A 16,191-nucleotide genomic window follows, 5' to 3' on the forward strand; every position below is an offset into this window, starting at 1 on the left:
CATAAAGTCTTCCAAATCAGTGAGATTTATGTCTACATACCTACCAGGCGGAGATAGTAACTCAGTTCAGTGCTGGGATAAAGTAGAAATGTAGCAAATGTTGAATGTTGTCAAGGAAATAATTTCCTTAAACTCTGACCTCTGTTTAAGCTGGTTTCTTTCAAGAGAAGATAAATAAAAGCAAGAAGAGCTAAAGCTATATTAGTGCTGATGAATATGCAGAAATAAGGAAAATTGGCTACAATAGAGCACAAGTTGGTTGATCCAGCTGAGAAATAAAAACATGAATAATTTGATTTTTTGGCTGAAAGAACTGAATTTTTTTCAACAAATTGACCAAGTTCTTTACCGCTTTTGGTGTAGACTCGGCCTGCATTTCCTAGTTTGGATGTGGAAGATCCCACAAAACTCCCCGTCTGTCAATTTTTCCTCCCTCCTCCTCCAGTTTGGTTTTATGAGGCTCTGCCTGTAAAAAAGGGAAAGAGTTGTTGTTTTAGTCACCAAGTCATGTCTGGCTCTGTGCAACCCCATGGACTGTACCCTGAAGGCTCCTCTGTCCACGGGGATTCTCCAGGCAAGAATACTGGAGTGGGTTGCCATGCCCTCCTCCAGGGGATCTTCCCGACCCAGGGGTCAAACCCACATTTCCTGCATTGGCAGGTGGATTCTTTACCACTGAGCCACCTGGGAAGCCCGAGGGAAGGAGAATGAGAGATATAACGTGACACTCAAAGAAAGAGAAGAGAAATAAAGTAGAGAAAATAGAACAGAACTTGAGCCTCTCTCCAACTTATGACTGAAAGTTTTCTGTTCTATTCCTGCGTCTGCCTGGCACTCAGTTTTACCACATGTAAATAAAGTAGTAGGACCCTTAGTCACGAATTCTTAATCTAGAATTCACAGATTCTGTAAGAGCGACATGTGATGTGTGTGAAGTCGCTCAGTCGTGTCCGACTCTGTGCGACCCCATGGACTATAGCCCACCAGCGTCCTCAGTCCATGGGATTTTCCAGGCATCAATATGAACATTCTTAAACAAGTTCAAAATATAGTGAATATACAATTTACTTTCTCTGGGTTGAGAAGAATCTATAGTTTTTATCTGAATAAAAACTGTTAACAACCACTGTCCTGGATGATTTATATGGTCACTGTCTGATCTTGTATCTTATTACTGCAATAGGCAGAGAATCAGAGGAAGCGGTTAACAGCCATGGGTAAGAATGACAGAAAACACAGAAGGCAGAGAAGTTATTGTTTTCCTTCTACCACCAATCCTGAGCATCTAAGGGTGCTTGTTCTCCTTTCCCCAAAGTCACTCCAGGGTCTACATATCCATAAGTCATGGGCTATCTCCTCAAAAGAAAGGAATCTTGTGTGCAGAATACAAAAGTATACTAGTTTTATGTCAATAATTCATAAAAGAATTCTTGGACCTTCACGAACTAGATTTGCACAATTCCTAACACATATTATTTTCATTAGTTTTGACAGAGAAGAAAATCCTCATGACAGCTTCAAGTGAAACTCCAGAATGACTCAAGCCACCATGCTGATGGTTGGGGCTTCTTCCAAACAGTTTTGATAACCGTCTAAAACTACAGGAGTCAGTAATCTGAATGGGAATTGAGGAGGACAGGGGTGGGAAGAAGCAATAATAAAATACCGTAATTAAAAAAAAAATACCATAATTAAAAACCCCAAACTGGCACAATTGTCTAAAAAAAATGAAGCCCCTTGGAGACACCACCATAGTCACTCTGTCCTTAGTAAGCTAATGAGAGAGCTAGCTGGGTCACTCTGTCCTTAATAAGCTAATGAGAGAGCTAGCTGGCGTCACCCCTCCCCCACTTCCTGTTGGCACAGAGACATAACTGGGAGGAAGCCAGCGGACGCATCTCTTTTGTGTCCACCTCTGAGGGCCCAGCTAACACTCACCAGACACAGAGGGAAAAGATGTCCTAGGGTGAACCATATAAACTACTATTTTTGTAAACAGACACTGGTCAAATATTGGCAATGTTATACGGCTCAACCTAGTATGCAGAATACTTCCAAAGAGGACATTCTAGCCAATTTGGCATTAGCAAGGTGCTCCTGACTCATCTTTCATTGGCAAAAATAATTGAGACTCTGGAGAAAAAGACAAGAGATGGTTAACTCACTGTGAAATCAAGTCGGTCCATCCTCAATGATCATGACAATGTTTAAAAAGAAATGTTCAAACACCAAGACATCTCTGAAGCCAGCTCAGAAATAGTTACGTGTCTTATAGTATTCAATTGAACAAACCTCTGTGAAGAAACTTTTGTACAAAGCACAGGCTGCTAACTATATAACCACTTGGGATTAATCTTAGAGGAAGGGAGAAAGAAACCCTTCCATGAATGGAGAAAAGCTAATACCTCAGGAATTATTTGCTAACAAAGAAAGGTTTCTGGATTATCACCATCATCTTCAAAATTATTAGATTTTTAAAAAAGTAATCTTTTGTGCATATAATCATGATAGTCATCGGTCTGGATATATTAATATCATAATTCCCAATTATGGTATCAATATCAACCCCAATATCAATATCAATTCCCAATTGCTGGATATTTAGGTTATTTCTAATCTTTTTATATTTACTAATTTTTCTGTAAATAATACTCTTGTATATTTAAAAGAGTACGATTTGGCAAAGGCTATTTTATGTCAAGGAAGTTTGACAACTACTAGAGTTTAAATGTTAAAGTTTAAAATTTCCTATGAGTTTAGGAGTGGATGGAAGAAGCATTCAGGTCAGCTGCTCAGCCTCCCACAAGGACAGAGTCTAGTGGTTCCTCTCGAGTCAGTTTCAACCAAGGCTGTGAGACTAAGGACGGTCCTTATCCCCACAAACCCAAGGGAAACTCTGATTTCACCAGCTTGATAGCATTTTTATTTAAATTATTTTTCAATTCAAAGTTCCCAGGTTTTCCTAGAGAATATACCAATTTAAAAGATCATTTCCCCTAATAAGAACCTACTGATATCACAGGGAACCCTATTCAACACTCTGTGATGACCTATATGAGAACAGAGTCTAGAAAAGAATGGATAATGTGTATGTATTACTGACTCTACAGCAGAAGCAAACACAACATTGTAAACCAACTATAAACCAAAGAAAAAATTCATCAAAATAAAAAGGAAAAATTAAGACAAAATGTAAGCATATTGAAGCCACTGAAAGCAATTGGTTATAACTAGAGTAATGGGTAGAGACAGGAATTTGGGTAAGGATGGTATTTAACATATTTTTTAGTATTAGGTGATGGAGGTTCCAGTATACCATACTTGTAACTTGAATTTACCTTGAATAAGCTAGCAACCTAATCAGCAATTTATGTTTTACCAATGGCCTCGTAGGGTACAGTCCATGGGGTTGCAAAGAGTCAGACATGACTGAGCACACACAATGTTTTGATATAATTATTTTCAACAGTGTTGATAACAGGGTTAAGAATTAATACTAGGTACATTATAAAAATGAGGAAACAAACAATGTGAATAGAGTTTCTCAAAAAAGCAAAACTTTTAGTGTGGCAGCTTTAAGTACTTTGTCTCTGACTTCAAATCTAATATTCTTTCAACGAAATATCTTGCATTTAACAGGTACTCAATTACTGTATTATGAGCTGATATTTTACTAACAGCAAGAACCAAATAATTCAAGAGACCCAAAAATAAATAAATAAAAAAGATCATTTTTCTAACAGCTAACTTAAAGCATTGGGTATCTTTTTTTCCAGTTTTACCGATATATATAACTAACTCATAGCATTGTATAAGTGTATGGCATACAACATAATGATTTTACATATATATATTTAAAAATCCATAACCTCACATAGGTATAATTTTTTTCCTGTATGAGAACTTTTAAGATCTACTCCCTTAGCACCTTTCAAATATACAATATATTACTGTTAGCTATAATCACCATGCTGTATATTTCCAGAACTTCTCCATCTTACAACTAAAAGTTTGTACCTTTTGATCACCTTCATTCACTTCCCTCAACCACTACTCCCTGCCTCTGGCAACCAGCAAGCTACTCTTTGTATTTATAAGTTTGGTATTTTAGATTATACATATAAGTGAGATTATACAGTATTTGTCTTCCTCTGACTTATTTCAGTCAGCCTAATGTCCTCCAAGTGTGAGGTGATACCTCACTGTGGTCTTGATTTTCATTTCCCTAACGATTAGTATCTTTTCATTTACCTGTTAGCCATCTGTGTGTCTTTTTTTAAAAAACTGTCTATTCAGTTTTTCTGCCCACTTTTTTAATTGGGGTGTTGGGGTTTTTTGTTGTTGTTACTGAGTTGGATGAGTTCTGTGTATATTCACATATCTTTTATATATAATTATATATTTTAGATGTTAACCCCTTGTCAGATATAGAAGTTGCAAATATTTTCTCCCATGCTGTGGGTTGCCTTTTCATTTTGTTGATGGTTTTTATTGCTGCACAGAAGCTTTTTAGTGTCACGTAGCTGAAATGGTTAGATCATGACAATAACCATTAAAGCCATGTTAGGAGGAGAAAATTTTAGGAGCATGGAGAGTAGACCTGAACTTACTGTGCTAGTGTTACTGGTTATTGGGCATCCAAAGACGGGTATCAAAGACAGACTTTGACTCTATCATTTCTAAATATAGGCACATAGGGAAACTGGGCAGTGGAGCCTAGATTCTCGAGGGGTCACCAGCAAAATTTACAACCTCTGCCAGCAGGAGCAGGGCTCTTCTCCAAGGAAGGCCCATTTGTTTGTTCAGCATTATCCTGAGGGAGCCAGAAAGGGACAGTTTATTAGAGTTTAACAGTTTCATAGGTTAAACTCTCTAATAAGAGCAAGCTTTGTGGTTGAGTCAAAATATTAAAACAGATAATATGCTGACATGCATGCAATTTTTTAATTCACAGCTTATACTGATTTAAAAGTACACACATTGTCACATTGTTTTCTGAGCATTTCTTACCCTAGTGCAATAGTGAAGCCAACTGCAGCCCCACATATACATATGCATGTACATGTACATATACACATGCGCATGTACATGTACATATACACATGCGCATGTACATGTACATATACACATGCGCATGTACATGTACATATACACATGCGCATGCATATATCCACATATATAGTCCCCACTAGAGCCTCAGTTAGTAACAGTGAATCCACAGGTATTAATAATAATGATAGTAATAGTATACAGTAAGTATTAATTATTTCATAATAAACTACTATAATAATACAAGACCAGCTAGAATTCTATATTGGGAAATAAAATTTAAGATATGATTCTTGCCATGTGGGTTAGAGAAAAAGAACTCATAAAATAATTTTAAAAGTTACCAAATGAGCTATCAATGGGACTTAGAGCAATAATTCCTAAAATGTATAATAGGGCCAATGAACAGTATGGGAGGGAGAGAAATTCAAATGGGGGCTGGAGGAGTCAAGAAGCATTGATGAGGTAGAGCGTTAACTGACGGCCTCATGCTGAGTTTCATTTTTACATAGCGAGAGAGGAAATGAAGGGGTTACCAAGTGGAAAGCCAAGACAAGCAAAAATGAAAAAGCAGGAAATGGCATCTTTGGAAGTTAGTGAGTATAGATCAGTTTGGCTGGAATAAAGGGCCAGATTTTTTCTGAGAGTAGGTAAGACATAACTCTAGTCATAAGTCAGAGTTAGAGGCGATGTAACTTTTGTCCCAGCAATGGGTTAGTACCAAATACACAGTTTTGTAAAGCAGTTCAGCTCACATCCACAAAGGGAAATAATACTAAGTTCACTCATGTTTCTAACCTGCAAAGACAAATGAAAAAGATAACTCCATTCAGCACAATTAAAAGACTCATCTGGGCCTCCTGGGGTATTCCCTTTGGTCTCATAGCTTGGTGTTGGTCTGACAGAGCTGACAGATGCTTTGAGTTTTTAACATTTTTCAGAAAAGTAGTTAGAAATAGTAGCTGGGATCATATGAATAAATCTTCAGTAGTCAATGAAAAGACCTTGGGAAACCCCAAAGCACAAGAACAGAAGACAGAAAGAGAACAGACAAAAGTTGGGCAATTCTAAGCAAAGCCGCTCACTTCCTCATTTCTGAACCAGCTGTACTGCTGTTAGACATCTGGACTGATTAGTGCCATCTGGTGAAGGAAGTAGGATGGCAGTAAAGCAGAAAAACCATCATCAAAGCAACTAGGATCTATATGTCACTTATAAATCATCAAACACTTTCAAAACACATGATGTGATTTAAAACTCGCAAAACTGGTGAGGTCAATGGGATGGTTCTTATCCCCATTCTAGAGATATGGATGCTCTCAGTGCCTGTGTACGTAACCATCCTAAGTTATTCCCAGAGTTATTCATTAGCCTGGTCTTCCAACTTCTGGTCCAGTGGTTTCTTTGACTACAGAATTGTTTTCCTCTACCGTAGAGGCACAAAACAGCTAAAAGAATGAATATAAAGAGAACTTTGTCTTTTATTTTGGCTAATCAAAGATGTTCTTAAGTGTCTTGAAGACTTCATTACTGATTCTAAAAAATACATTCCCAGCCTAATAGCCGACTCATTAGAAAAGACCCTGATGCCGGGAAAGATTGAAGACAGAAGGAGAAAGGGGACGACAGAGGATGAGATGGTTGGATGGCATCACCGACTCAATGGACGTGAGTTTGAGGAAGCTCCGGGAGATGGTGATGGACAGGGAGGCCTGGCGTGCTGCAGTCCATGGGGTCACAAAGAGTCAGACACAACTGAGTGACTGAACAACAACAACAGCAAACCTAATATCCCACCAAATTTAGGCCACTGTGTGTGTGTGTGGGTGGGGGTGTGGGGGGGTGGTTCACCATGCCTTTTTTAAAAGGGAGACAATTAACACTTAAAGGCACTCTTTATAAATAATGGATTAACTAACATCTCCCCTATGCAAAGAATGACACTAGTCATCCTTAGGAGAGCTGACAAAACTGTTTCTCAACTATTTCTGTTGTTCTATGGTTTGGATGAGGATCCTGGCAGTACACTTATTTTTGAAGAGGAATCCCTTGGTGGCCAGAAGGAAGTATCGTACTTCGACCTACCTATGTGCTATGGAGGATTTTACAGTATGATGGTAATGATAACAACTGTCATTTATTGAGAATTTATTACATGCCAAGGACTAGCATACATGCCGTCCACATATCTCATTTCATCTTCAGAAGAAAACTGGGAAGCAGGTGTTATAACCATCTTACAGATAACAAATTTGAAGCTCAGAGAAGTCAATTAACCTTGTCCAAAGTTACACATGGAACAAGGGGCAGAAGTGAAATTTAAGCTGAGATCAATTTTACTCCAAAGCCATCCCCTGGCCCCTTACACTACACTGCATCGGAAGGTACATTCTCCAGTTCTCACTGCATGACTTGACTGCTTCTCCTCCAGCCCACCCTCAACCATTGCAGAGAAAGAGCAGACTTGCAAGCAAGCTAACAAAAACAAATGGCTGGGCAACGAGCTGGCCCCTGACATCTGAATCAATGTCGAAACTAAAAATAAGTACAAAGTCATGAATAATACAAGAGTGGAACCTGAAGGAATCTCAAGAGATTATAGACTCATTCATTCCAATAATCTCCACTGGGAACCTACCATGTGCCCCATAATGCACTAGAAGCGAAAGACGGAAAAAAGAAAAGTCATCCTTCCTGCCTCTGAGGACTTATATCTAAAAGGAAATACAGGCACACAAACGGTTGCCATACAGCTAATAAATATGTACAAATTCAAGAGGGGGCTCAAAGATGAGAACGATCCACTCTGTTTGGGGTCCCAGTCCCAGTCTGGATGCTTGAACTGGGTCTGGAAGTATGAGTATGAGTCTGACAGATAAAACTTTGTGGGAATGATACTCCGAGAAAAGAGAAAGAAAAGATTCAAAGGTATAAAAGATTCAAAGATATAAAATCACACAGGAGTTTTGGGGACACGTGAGTAGTTCAACCTGGCTAAAGTGTTACCATAGAAATAGAAGACTAGTGAGGCTTGTCATGGAAAGCTTTGTAAGCAAGCCAGCCAATGGGAGATGAGATGCCGCAAGAGAGACTATTGGAACAGATCAGGAAAGAAAGGATGAGGATCTGGGCTGAGGCAGCAGGACCAGAAGAAACCAGTTAAGGAAGAAAAGTAAGAAGGAAGCCAAATCAAGAGAAGTGAACTTAATGACTGATCAGAAGAAGGGGTCTGCCAGGTGATAGGGAGAGGGGAAGGGTCGGAAGGAGGACACTCAGGTTCTGAGTTTGGGTTGGGTGAGTGAATGGGTAAGGCAGGAAAAAGGTAAGGAATTCAGTGGGGAGTAATTTTAAATAGTGGTATCCATAGAATCTCTTTCAGTGTCCAATCTTTTTGCCTTTTCATACTACTCATGGAGTTCTCAAGGCAAGAATACTGACATGGTTTGCCATTCCCTTCTCCAATGGACCACATTTTGTAAGAACTCTCCACCATGACCATGTCCATCTTGGGTGGCCCTACACAACATGGTTCACACTTTCATTGAATTAGAAAAGGCTGCCCCCTGAGAAATATGTATGCAGGTCAAGAAGCAACAGTTAGAACCCGACATGGAATAACAGACTGGTTCCAAATTGGGAAAGGTGTACACCAAGGCTGTATGTTGTCACCCTGCTTATTTAACTTATATGCAGAGTACATCATGAGAAATGCTGGGCTGGAGGAAGCACAAGCTGGAATCAATATTGCCAGGAGAAATATCAGTAACCTCAGATATGCAGATGACACCACCCTTATGGCAGAAAGCGAAGACGAACTAAAGAGTCTCTTGATGAACGTGAAAGAGGAGCAAAAAAAGGTGGCTTTAAACATTCAAAAAACGAAGATATGGAGCAGAAGCTGGCAACCCACTCCAGTATTCTTGCCTGGAGAATTTCATGGACAGAGGAGCCTGGCGGGCTACAGTGCATGGCGTTGCAAAGAGTCGGACACGACTGAGCGACTAATTACAGCATTGTCTCTACCCTTGAGTAGCATGTGTCTTTATGAGAAATAGGAAGGCTTGGCTTACGATACACTTTCATATTTAAGGAGATAAAGATAAATGTATGAATGAACCCATTTTACTGAAATAACTGATATTTTTGAAACATCATGTGTCATGTGTCTTTAACCAGCCAACACTCACACTTAATCTACTTATTTTTTTATTTGTCTGTTGGGTGAGGAGGACAGTGTAACTGTGCAACCTTCCCAGATGAATCCCAGTTCTTCCCTCTGATTCCTCCTTAGAGAGGCTTCAGGAACAATTCACTGATTTTTCTCGAGGTTGAATTGCAGCCACAACAAAACAAAACACACAGCTAAATTAAGCTAAATGATAACAATACCTTCAGAGAAGGAATCTCATTTTTAATCTTACAAAAGATTGTGTGAAGATTCCCTGTCAAGTAAAGTGACTAGAATTTTACCGGTTGAAATAAGCGTGTGTCAGTAGAGATACAGGTAAGTTCCACGAGTGTCGCCTTCGGCTTTGTCCCAGCATAAGGACTAATGACGAATATCGTTTGCCAGGGTATTTTGAGATTCCTTCCTTTTATTTTTTTAGGCAACATGTGATAGTATTACCTCATGTTAAGAAATATACTGTACGGAAAGATAAAAATATTCATGTATTCACTCTGAACCCTTCTTGGGGTCTTACAATGATTACATGCCTAGTTTTGTATGGCCATTGTAGGCCATGTCATTTCTGTTGTGTTAATCGATGGCATTATTGTGAAGGCCCCTCTTCATGGTGCTTCATGTCTTGTCTACGAAGTCTTCAGCGAGCTCTGGGTTCTTAAATCTCTGATACGTGTTGAGTTACTTTTTGAATCAACCATGTGCAGTTTACGTAGTGGGCTTTTCTTTTTTTGCCTAAGGATGTTCAGTTGTTCTGGCACCATTTGAATAGTTGAAGACTATCCTGCCTCTATTAAACTGAACTTAGTTGAAATAAAATCTGTTGGACATATTGATTTTTGGTCTGTTTCTGAGTTCTTTATGTTATCCTATTGATCTGTGTATTTAAACCTGTGCTAATACCACATTCGGAGAAGGCGATGGCACCCCACTCCAGTATTCTTGCCTGGAAAATCCCATGGACGGAGGAGCCTGGTGGGCTGCAGTCCATGGGGTCGCGAAGAGTTGGACATGACTGAGCGACTTCACTTTCACTTTTTACTTTCATGCATTGGAGAAGGAAATGGCAACCCACTCCAGTGTTCTTGCCTGGAGAATCCCAGGGACAGGGGAGCCTGGTGGCTGCCATCTATGGGGTCGCACAGAGTCGGACACGACTGAAGCGACTTAGCAGCAGCAGCAGCAGCAGCAGCAATACCACATTATCTTGAATACTGTAGCTATCATTAAATCTTAAAATTGGATAAAGTACTTGTATTTTCTTAATAGTTTTTAAAATTGATTTACCTTCCCATGTCAATTTTTCCTTTGGTTTTCTGTATAAGTTTTAACATGTGCTTGTCTATAAATTAAAAACATCTTGGGGGATTTTTATAAGAAAAAAAAAAGATCTTGGTATCTGGTCCCATCACTTCATGGCAAATAGATTGGGAAACAATGGAAACAGTGACAGACTTTATTTTCTTGGGCTCCAAAATCACAGCAGATTATTATTGTAGCCATGAAATTAAAAGATGCTTGCTCTTTGGAAGAAAAGCTATGACAAACCTAGACAGCATATTAAAAAGTTGAGACATTACTTTGCTGACAAAGGTCCATATATTCAAAGCTATGGTTTTTCCAGCTCTCATGTATGGATGTGAGAGTTGGACCATAAAGAGAGCTGAGTGCTGAAGAATTGATGCTTTTGAACTGTGGTGTTGGAGAAGACTCTTGAGAGTCCCTTGGACTGCAAAGAGATCAAACCAGTCCATCCTAAAGGAAACTAGTCCTGAATATTTGTTGGAAGGACTGATGCTGAAGCTGAAACTCCAATACTTTGGCCCCCTGATGCGAAGAACTGACTGATTGGAAAAGATCTTGATGCTGGGAAAGATTGAAGGCAGAAGGAGAAGGGGCCGACAGAGGATGAGATGGTTGGATGGTATCACCGACTCTATGGACATTAGTTTGAATAGGCTCCGGGAGTTGGTGATGGACAAGGAGGCCTGCCGTGCTGTAGTCCATGGGGTTGCAAAGAGTCAGACACGACTGAACAACTGAACTGAGAGAATCTCTGGTGAATGTTCTGCAGTGTGTAGACACATGGAGAGACTCATGTAGTCCATTGGTCCAATGGTCACTCGTGTAGACCATTCAGTTAGATCCTTGAATCCCCAGCCAAAATAAAATCTGTCCATTTATGGTATCCAGGTGACCCATTTTTCTCATCATGAAAAATACTGGCATTTTGAATTTATATTATCCTTCCTTCTAAGATTTTGGAGCTGACTTTTCCCACAACTGCAAATGAACATGCACAGGAATTCTCTAACTCCTTTCCTTTCCATAGGTTTGTTTTTTTCATAGCGATTCTCATGTTCAGTTCTAATTCCTGTCAATCAAGCATTTCTAATGCAAATACCCAAGGAATTGTATGGAATGATGACCAACTTTTACATAAGGACCTGTTTACTCTTGTCACTTCACAGAAGTTAAATGGCACCAGGGCCAAAGGGCGGGGTTAACAGTAATGTACCCGATCATGAAGGAAAAAAATGAGTTCTCAAGTAGCACACATTAAGAGACTATCTTTATATATAAAAACTTGACTTAAAAATTGTTTTTAAATGTTTAATTGGCATCAGGCCCTCAGGGTGCAGTGTTACAGTAAAAACCCAAGAACACAGACATGTTTACTCTCCTATAATTGCCTTGAATTGCAAATAAAGGATTACTGCAAGGTAATATGAGGGAGGAAATTCCTTCTTTGTTAAAGATTTAAGAGTGCAGGTAGGGTGGAAATGAACTGATAAGTCTCACGTGTATCTGAATAAGCAAGAAAGGTGTGCAAGAGAGAATTGTTAAAGGACATTCTAATTATGATTAGGATAAAGGCCCGTTCAGCAAAGCAGTCTCGTCTGGCTTCTAGTGATATCAGTCTGCATAATGGAAATAATAAGTTAAGGTCATGAGATTGTTGGAGTCTCTTGTGAATATTAGACTTATTTCCTCAGTGAGTCAGAGTTAGAATGTCAGAGAGATCAATTTATGTGAATACAATTAATAAGGTAATTAAGAAGTAGAGACAGCTCAAGAGGATATTGCCTGATAATTAATAACCAGCTGGAAAGGATGAGGATCCTAGGAAACAGTGAATTAAATAAAGATTGGCATGGAGAATTTCCATCAATAAGATATGGGCTATTGTTTAAGCCAGCTGGGGTTAGTATCTGCTGCCATCTGCTTAAAAAAATAAAACTCAGATTAAACAGGGCTTCTTGGAATTTTATGGCTTATAATTTTATATCCAATAATTTTACATTCAAGAGAGCCCAAAGAAAGGGGGCCAGAAACAAGGAGAAGGAAAGGGGGGCACAATGTCCTACATGCAAATAGCACCTGGCCTAGAGTGAGGGTCTGGGTTCTACTCTCATCTCTGCTAGAGATTAGCTGAACAATCTGAAACAAAGTACTTCACGTTCAGGTCTCCACTTCATTAGCCAAACAGGGTGACTGAACTCTATGACCTCGACAATTTCTTGCAGCTCTGAAATTTGAATTATAAACACAGCTCCTTAACAACGACAGCCACAAAAAGCTGAAATATGAACACTCAGGCCAGAACCGGGGTGGTATTGTTGGCTGAGGGTGTTGAATAGGCACCAAGAGGTACTGAAGACCCAGATTTTAAAGAAAAAGGAAAAAATTTGAAAAGGAAAATATAAAAGTAGTCCCATTTTCTTAAGTCATGTGTTTGAAAACAAGCATGAGAAATAAAGTGTGGGACTGTGGTTTATTTCTCTTTGCAACTCCTGATACTCGTAAGCAGATAATTTACTGCTGTAAGGAGTCTAGCTATCAACGAAATGCCCCTTGTTATAAAAAATCACATAAAGCATTCACCTCAAAGTTCAATCCACTCTGTGACAAGGTTCTCTGGAAACCAAAGCTTAAAAATCCAGGAAATTTTTAAACTACAGAGTCTTTGCTAACCAGATACTCCTTGGTTAGGTGACCCTTTGAAGATGGGTATAAAACATCTCTTGAATGCAGAGAAAGCAAGAAAACAGACAGCTGCTTGTCTGCCTGGACCGCGGTATATCTCCTATGCGTGCGTGCTAAGTCCCTTGTTATCCCCCAGGCTGGAGGCTGCCACACATGTGGGGAGATGGGAAGAAATCAAACATCTCAATAACAGACCCTTCCCCAGGGTCTTCAATAGCTTGCTCTTGTCAGAAAGCTCAATAGCTTCAATGTTTGCTCTTCTCAGAAAGCACCCAGGTGCCAGTAAAACTTGGTAAGGATGAGTAGGAAGGTCAGTTTTCTTAGGGGAAATGAGTCACTTTGCAGATGGCAACAGGCACCTTGCAAAGCACGTGTATGCAAAGAAGGGCCCAGGTTAGAGTTGAGAGGGATGAGGGACAGGCTGTGAGGTGGGGGAAGCTGATTGTTCACACCCATGCAAATGACCACGGGAGTTTTGGGTACCATCTGTCAAGGCTGCCTCCTCTCCCAGGCTGCCCACACAGCCTGCCTGCCTCTGTAGCACCCTCAAGGTCAACCGGGGGCCTCTCAAATATGCCACTGAAGAATCCTAACCCAACTCCAAAGTCCTACTTGCATCTTTCTTTTCCAAGCAGAGCACTGGGGCATGCTTTGCGTGGTGATGTACATTCCAAGAGCAGACACCCGAATAAACCAGGGCAGAAAAGTCCCCTCTGACTTCCTTCTAAGGGGCCTGCACTCCAGAGGGGAGCCCATTCTTTCAGGTCCCCAAGCAACATAAAGGTCATTTTGGCAGTTTATTTGGAGAGGTGAGACATCATATCATTGCAGCACACAGAAATAATTATAATAGACCTGAAGTCACTGAGAAAAGCAGCCAAGATAAATGTAGCTAAATTCAGTCAGCAGGACATCTCTATCTCATGCGTAGATTTTTCTTTATGGCTCAAGTGCTTGATGTTGTGGAGAGAATAGTTAAGTTGGGGGTTTGGATCTAGGTTGTAGTTCAAGCCATTAGCCAGTTGCATGAGCTGGGCAATTCACCTCCTTGGGATTCACTTTTCTTACCTGTAAAGTGAGGACACTGTGATCTTTAAAATTCCTTCTAGTGTCAATTAATGGCCCAAATAATCTTGGACTGTGATTTTAAGAGGGCTGGAGGGCTGGATGTCCCAGCCTGGTAAGGAATTTCAAAACAAGCACACAGTCTGGGCAGTCTCTGCAAATTACCCCCCAGCATGACATTCTGAGCATAAGAAAGGAACAAGGCTAATGTGTAAGAACTTTTAATACTGTTTCATTAGCTTGCAGATGCTAACGTAGTCGGCTGTTATCTACTGAAGCCATAGGCATTGGACAATGTCTGGGGACATTTTTGATTGTCTTCTCTGGGATGAGGTGGGTGGTAAGGGATGAAGGATACTACTGACAGGAGAGCCCCCACCCCAAAAAAGGATGATCTGGCCGCAAATGCACGAATTCTGAGGTGGGGCTCTGTGTATATATTCTGGGCAGGTAGCTGAGCTGGGAGACTGGTGGGTAAGCTGGAGAGGCAGGTTGTGACCTCTCTCCTCAACCAAGTTGTGACCATGTGGGGATGAGGGCCTCCTATTGCGAAGCCTTCCAGTTCCTCCAACGTCATAAATCTAGACTTTTGCTGAACTCATCTGGCTTTCAATACTGACGATGACTAATTCAGTTCTTTCAAAATACCAGAACTCCACAATACCAGGGCTCCAAAATCACTGCGGATGGTGACTGCAGCCATGAAATTAAAAGACGCTTGCTCCTTGGAAGAAAAGCTATGACCAACTTAGACAGCAAGTTAAAAAACAGAGACGTTACTTTGTCAACAAAGGTTGGTCTAGTCAAAGCTGTGGTTTTTCCAGTAGTCATGTATGGATGTGAGAGTTGGACTATAAAGAAAGTTGAGCACTGAAGAATTGGTGCTTTTGAACTGTGGTGTTGGAGAAGACTCTTGGGAGTCCCTTGGACTGCAAGGAGACCCAACCAGTCCATCCTAAAGGAAATCAGTTCTGAATATTCATTGGAAGGACTGATGCTGAAGCTGAAACTCCAATACTTCGGCCACCTGATGTGAAGAACTGACTCATTGGAAAAGACCCTGATGCTGGGAAAGATTGAAGGTGGGAGGAGAAGGAGATGACAGAGGATGAGATGGTTGGATGGCATCACCGACTCGATGGACATGAGTTTGAGTAAACTCCAGGAGTTGGTGATGGACAAGGAGGCCTGGTGTGCTGCAATCCATGGGGTTGCAAAGAGTCGGACACAACTGAGCGACTGAACTGAACTGAACTGAAAATGCCAGACTTCTCTAGGCAGGGGAAAGGGGAGATCAGGCTCAGGCTTCAGGCTGCTAGTTTTGCCACCCCCTCATCTTACATGGCAAAAACTAACTTGCAGCATTCCCTTGCCTTAAAGAAAAAGTGTTCAAAAGAAATGCAGCCATCTGAGCCATTGTACAATACTACAAGATCGGTTTAGACAGGAGGGGGGGGACGATCTAATTGCATAACTAGGAGAAACACACAGCAAATGACGGGGAGCTGCAATGGAATGCTCTGCAACGGATGCTGTGGCTTGCTTGGGAGGAGAGGTACAGGCTAACCCTTCCTGCTTCACCAGGACTTGAAACCTGGAGACTCCAGAAGCTTTTTCAGCAGGAGGAGCCCCAAAGGATCTCTGACACATCTAGTACAGAAGAAAGGTGTGGACACCTCTTCATACCTGAGAAGGCTCTTCATCTGTATCATAAGTCAAAACCCACTAGGCTGGCCACAGGCGTTTCCCTGCATGTGAGGGGAACTTCATCTGGCTTTCTCTGGCTTCAGTCATCTGACTCTGATACCAGATATTTGCACTCTGGAGCACCTAACATTTCCTTTCTTGAGTGACTTAACACTGATGCAGTGATTCACTTTTCTAGCACATAACATCATCTGATAAGT

The sequence above is a fragment of the Bubalus bubalis genome, chromosome 9 (genome assembly GCF_019923935.1).
Source record: "Bubalus bubalis isolate 160015118507 breed Murrah chromosome 9, NDDB_SH_1, whole genome shotgun sequence".
NCBI lineage: Eukaryota > Metazoa > Chordata > Mammalia > Artiodactyla > Bovidae > Bubalus > Bubalus bubalis.